The sequence below is a fragment of the Eurytemora carolleeae genome, unplaced genomic scaffold (assembly GCF_000591075.1).
Source record: "Eurytemora carolleeae unplaced genomic scaffold, Eaff_2.0 scaffold1258, whole genome shotgun sequence".
In the NCBI taxonomy this organism is placed as follows: Eukaryota; Metazoa; Arthropoda; class Copepoda; order Calanoida; family Temoridae; genus Eurytemora; species Eurytemora carolleeae.
The window spans coordinates 93,581-100,082 of record NW_019397555.1 but is presented as its reverse complement, the minus strand read 5'-3'; the positions used below and the strand labels follow the sequence as shown (position 1 = coordinate 100,082).

General features: G+C 29.5%; 2 long non-coding RNA genes across 2 annotated transcripts in view; one reads left to right on the top strand and one right to left on the bottom strand.

The window, feature by feature from the left end:
• Window positions 1-673: 673 nt before the first annotated feature.
• Window positions 674-4,206, bottom strand: LOC111714888 (uncharacterized). Its single transcript, XR_002768115.1, has 2 exons — window positions 3,685-4,206; window positions 674-965 (listed from the first exon to the last, which is right to left on the bottom strand). It is a non-coding gene; the product is annotated as an uncharacterized LOC111714888 (long non-coding RNA).
• A 1,653-nt stretch (window positions 4,207-5,859) lies between these two features.
• The window catches only part of LOC111714887 (uncharacterized), a 5,308-nt gene continuing 4,665 nt past the window's right edge, over window positions 5,860-6,502 (top strand). The window contains exons 1-2 of the long non-coding RNA XR_002768114.1: window positions 5,860-5,927; window positions 6,128-6,236. This is a non-coding gene — a long non-coding RNA (uncharacterized LOC111714887). The remainder of the gene's footprint in view (window positions 5,928-6,127; window positions 6,237-6,502) is intronic.

The following is a 6,502-nucleotide window of genomic DNA, read 5'->3' as shown; positions in this document are numbered from 1 at the left end:
CATGCGCAACTTTCGCAAAAAATATTTCCGGTTTTGCGCAAATTGCGCAAAATAAATAGCGCAAAACCGCGCAAAACTCATTGCGTTTCATGCGCAAAAATAGCGCAAAAGTTCGCAATAATCAAATTTGCGCGAAAATAGCGCAAATTTTGCGCAAAAGATTTAGCAATTTCGTGGAAACCCTATATACAATACTATTCTTGGTTCAGGGCAACTGTAATCATGGTTCGGTAATATTGTTCAAAAGGAGATAAAATAAAAAATAAATGTATATGATTCAAAAAGGGGCAAATTTTAATTCAATACTGTTAATTGAAATACACATGTTTGCTTGAACTTTACGATTAGTAAATATTAATAATGTAATCATATTATTATGCTCTATAGCTGTAGAATATTTTTTCCGATGACTGTTATTATTCCACAGAACTTGTTAGTGCCACTTTTTGAATATTTTCTGTTTTGGTAAATTTGTCAGAATCCAGGAATTCTGTAAAGGTTTGATATAGTATAAAGTTGAATAAAGTTGAATTTGTTCGAAGTTTAACAAAAAAAAACTTTTTTTAATAATCTTTCATCAATTTTTAAGCTTAGTCAGAAATTCCTTTTTTTTGCAAGAACATTGTGATTTCTTGTCTCTAATATGTTTCGTCGATTATCATTGCAAAAAGTCTAAGAATGCAAACTGTTTATTGAATAAAATATATTTAAATTACATTTTTTTATCAGTGGCTAGCTGATTAGCAATCAGTGGATTATCAGTCAGCTGATAAGCAATCAGTGGATTATCCGTCAGCTGATTATCAGTCAGCTGAATGTTAGTCAGGTGATTATCAGTCAGCTAATTATCAGTTAGCTGATTATCAGTCAGCTGATTTATAGCCAGCTGATAGTCAGACAGCAGTTCAGCACCAATTCACCATCCTAGGACATTGACCCCATCTTTGGTTATAGTCCCCAGCCTTCTAAAATATACAAATTAAAGGGAGTCTTCCCGAAAATTCAAACTAACAATCGACTGCAAGACACAGGAGGCTAAATGAACAGATTACTTCTCAGAATTATAATTTTTCAATTCCCGTATCTTTAACTATTTAATCTATTAGAGTCATAAAGTGAAATATAGAAAGTCTAAAAGATCAGATTGCAAAGATATAGGGTTTATAAATTTAGAGTTAGTGGTGAGTGTTTAGTTCAATTATTGCTATGTATTTGTAAAGTGGTTTGGTCTGTTTCAGAATCTATCGGGGATTTATATACATTGATCATACAGTGTTTTTTTTGACAATTAGGAGACGAATTAAAAATTGTTTTTGATGTTTAAAAAAATTTCAACATTTATTCGTCAACTTAAGTTTAAAAGTATGATTTAAAGAAAAAGATTTTTAAAAAAGCCCTAGCCATAACATTTACCAAATTTGGACTGCTTTAAACATCCTTTAAAACATCCTGGCTGTATCAGAATATCATATTTTGCTCTCTCAGGCATAAATAGAGTAAACGTTTTAATATCATTAATATTCAAAATACTGTCCATCAAAAAAATTAAAGATAACAACTATGTATAGAAAATCTCCATTAAATGGATGAAAATGGGTTCTAAAGTCAAGGCTCGATGGAATTTTTAACCAGGACTTTTAGTTTACCGTGATAAAGAATATGAAAATAGATACTTCTAGTTTACCGTGATAAAGAATATGAAAAAGGTACTACTAGTTTACCGTGATAAAGAAAATAAAATTAGGCACTTCTAGCTTATCGTGATAAAAAATATGAAAATATGTTCTTCTAGTTTACCGTGATAAGGAATATATAAATAGGTACTTCTAGTTTACCGTGATAAAGAATATATACATAGGTACTTCTAGTTCACCGTGATAAAGAATATTAAGATAGGTACCTCTAGTTTATCGTGGTAAAGAATATAAAAAGGTACATCTAGTTTACCGTGAAAAAGAATATTGAAATATGCACTTCTAGTTCACCAAGATAAAGAATATTAAAATAGATACTTCTAGTCTACCGTGATAAAGAATATAAAAATAGGTACTTCTAGTTTACCGTGATAAAGAATATTAAAACAGATCTAGTTTACCCTGATAAAAAATAAAAAAATAGGTACTTCTAGTTAACCGTGATAAAGAATATAAAAATAGGTAGATCTAGTTTACTGTGATAAAGAATATAAAATTAGGTACTTCTAATTTACCGTGATAAAGAATTTAATAATAGATACCTCTAGTTTACCGTGATAAAGAATATTAAAATAGGTACTTCTATTTTATCGTGATAAAGAATTAAAAATAGACATACCTATAGTTTATTGTGATAAAGAATATAAAAATAGGTACCTCTAGTTTATCGTGATAATAAATATAGAAATAGATACTTCTAGTTTACCGTGATAAATAATATAAAAATAGGTAGATCTAGTTTATCGTGATAAAGAATATAAAAATAGGTAGATCTAGATTATCGTGATAAAGAATATAAAAATAGGTAGATCTAGTTTACCGTGATAAAGAATTTAAAAATAGGTACCTCTAGTTTACCGTGATAAAGAATATAAAAATAGGTACCTCTAGTTTATCGTGATAAAGAATATAAAAATAGGTAGATCTAGTTTACCATGATAAAGAATATGAAAATAGGTACCTCTAGTTTACCGTGATAAAGAATATAAAAATAGATACTTCTAGTTTACCGTGATATAGAATATAAAAATAGGTACTTCTTGTTTACCGTGATAAAGAATATAAAAATAGGTACCTCTAGTTTATCGTGATAAAGAATATAAAAATAGGTAGATCTAGTTTATCGTGATAAAGAATATAAAAATAGGTAGATCTAGTTTACCATGATAAAGAATATGAAAATAGGTAGCTCTAGTTTACCGTGATAAAGAATATTAAAATAGGTACTTCTATTTTATCGTGATAAAGAATTTAAAATAGACATACCTATAGTTTACTGTGATAAAGAATATAAAAATAGGTACCTCTAGTTTATCGTGATAATAAATATAGAAATATGTACTTCTAGTTTACCGTGATAAATAATATAAAAATAGGTAGATCTAGTTTATCGTGATAAAGAATATAAAAATAGGTAGATCTAGTTTATCGTGATAAAGAATATAAAAATAGGTAGATCTAGTTTACCGTGATAAAGAATTTAAAAATAGGTACCTCTAGTTTACCGTGATAAAGAATATAAAAATAGGTACCTCTAGTTTATCGTGATAAAGAATATAAAAATAGGTAGATCTAGTTTACCGTGATAAAGAATATAAAAATAGATACTTCTAGTTTACCGTGATATAGAATATAAAAATTGGTACTTCTAGTTTACCGTGATAAAGAATATAAAAATAGGTACCTCTAGTAAATTCAAACGAACCTTAGTACAATTATGACAATGCCCGATATACAATGTTTCCTTTCAAAGCTTTGTCTGATCAATTATGAATTATGTTTTTTTAGTTTTTTTTTAACTCTGCAACTGCGAGTTGCTCTTTCTTCCATGTAAGAAACAATGGAGAAATTAAACAGTTTTCTTGTCAGAAAAGCGACGTTATCTTCTCGAATAGACCGGGGGTACCGTTGTAAATCTGGTATTGCAATTTATACCTCGAGGCTAACTTGAAATTAACGCTTAAAGTCCCCTTCAACTTCTAAATCTTACCCATGGTTTCAACTAAGTAGCGTTTAGTTAGAGCTGAACTTAAGAACATAAAAAATATTGTAAACACAATTAAATTCAATTTCATATTCGCTTACACCTAAGACAAAAAAAATATTTAAAATTAAGGATTTGAATTTTTCTACAAATTCTGACTTTTTAAACCTGCTCTCTCTTATATATTTCAAACAATGAATTCTGTCTGATCAAAAAGTATAAGTTTGTAATATCCAATAAGGATTTCAACATGAGTAACAAATAGTAAAGTTATTTATATGGATTAAAAAATTTAATTTGGCCATTTACTAATCTGTTTTTTCTTTATATCACATTATTCTGTACATAAAGTTGTATCAACAATTTGCTTAATAATGAGCAAAAGAGCAAAAATTGAGCTAATGGTAAATTAATAGGCATGCTGAATCCATGCAAAGAAATTAACAACTGACTTGGAAAACAAAACTTGTGAAAAGTCCTCATTTCATCAAGTCAGAGAAAAAATCCCAGTTTCTAAAAATATCTTAGTTTAAAAAGTTTACAAAGATATTTTCAAAAACTTTTTTGCCGGTTCAAGTGGATTTAACGGTTCTGTCAATATTTCAGAAAGCTGTGACTTCCGATCACAATTTGACCCCTTATACATAACTTTATAGCCTTTTTTCTTAAATAACTTTTTGTTCGTATATAGATTTTGAATGAAAAAGTATAGAATAAACAAATCTGTAAGTTTAAAGATTGTTGAAATATAGACGAAAACACGTTTGATTTCAAATAAAAGAAACAGAATACTTCTCTCTGTGGATAGTTCAGTGTGGGTTATTGGTTTTTGGCCACATTCCAACCCTTTTCAACATTCTTAAAGAGGCTGTAAGCGTTATTTCAAGTGACCCTTCATGCAAAGAAAGCAATGCATGATTTTCAATGTTCACGGGCAGCCGTAGTACACTTGAATTTCCAAGCCGGGTCAACCTTTCCGGTCCCATTTTGTACTGAACCTAGCTATGGTCAGGACTAGCCAGTGCAACAAGGCTGACGCGGTCAGAATTTATGCTTCATATAGGTTGAATTTACTTTTACTAAAGGGGCAGAGGTGCGTGAGTTACCCTTGAACCCTTAATCTGATCTAAAATGTAAAAGATAACAATATTTTTCTGATTTTCTGTTTATTTTAGTGTGTTTATTGCTTCTTATGAACAAGAAAATTGCGCATTTCCCTTTTGCAGAGAAACCAAGAATGGAAATATATAGTTTAAATAAACAAAAAAAAAACATGAATATCTAATTCATACTTGATCAGACAAAGCTTTTAAGGGTTTGCATTTGCATAATGGATCACTTGAAATTATGCTGACAGTCCTTATAAGAGTTTAAAGTTTAAGATTAAGAAAAATTAACTCGCCTCTCTTTGATGTACTTTCAAGGAATGAAACCTTGGAATAAGGCTTTTTAAAAAGAAAACTATTTGATTCAAAACATTTTAAGATTTTAAGAAACATCAAAGAGTTTAAACAATAAACAATTACAGTTTTGTAAGTTCAAGGAAAAATCCTTTATTTAATCAAAAAGTGAAGAAACTGTTTAAATTCTTAGGTTTCATAATATACTACAGTGTGTTGCAATAAACATGAGAACTATTAAGTGAAGAATAGTAACAATTAGCCTTATCTTATTCTAATGGTCATAATCTTTATACCATTAAAATTAATCTATTTTAAAGGTAAAAGGCTCTTTTGTTACACTCCAAAACGTTTAATAACATTGTTACATAGCTAGGACAAGAAAATACCCAAGCCCCTGTAGGTCTTCACTTTCGTGTCCCTTGCCACTCCTATGCACTGCAGATATATCAAAGAGAATAGAATATATATCACAGGGGAATTTAGAGAATCTTGCGGTATGAATTTTTTCAGTCCCTTTCAGCCTGAAAGTGAGTTCAAAGTGTACAAATCACGTAAATGTTCACAAATTATATGCAGTAGAGTACATTGATAGTTGATACAATGTTACGCAAGCACATGCTTCGTTATTAAAGTCTATAATGCACCCCTGTTTTAACCAATATTCATCCCTGTTTTCAAGATGAAGATGCTGGAAGATGAAACTGGTTTTTTTCTAGTGAATTATCCTAACTACGCATGCGCAAGAAACTTGCATGGTACCCGCTCAGTTTTTCTTTCAGTAGAGTTGTAAAAATTGTATTCATATATTTATAATGTTATTGTGCTAAGAATTCGAGGACTAACGTGGTAAATATCTTTTTAAATACTTAAACCCATTGTCCATTAAACCTATTGTATGATTATATATGTATGTTTTCTAGCATAATGATGCAGTTTTTAACGCCTGAAATGATATTTTTGTGTTGTTATAGTATGAAATTATATCACTGGTATAATCTTTTATTTTATTTTATTATTTATTATTTTATTTTAATATTTTATTTAAGATAGAAGGTCTGTGTCTCCATAAAGCTTGAAGCTATCCTGAGTTTTATTCATTATGAAGAGAGACGAGAGGAAAGTATCTTACGGTCAGGCCCGAGGAAATACAGCAAGGTAGTTGTCTATTTATCATTAGGTCTTTAGGAAAATCGCGTAGTCGCGTATTATACAGTATGTTCCCTAGACTATCCATTTCAATTTCGAATTTTTTAAAGCTGTTAAATAAACTTTATAATGAATTAGGTGAATAAAAAACATCATTTGATTTATAGTTATAACGGAAAATCATCGTTTGTAAAGTGGAAGGCATAGAGTCTATGTGAAATGATCATTGGTCAATTATGAAACCAGCCTATTTCATAATTTGGTTTTCTTTTAAC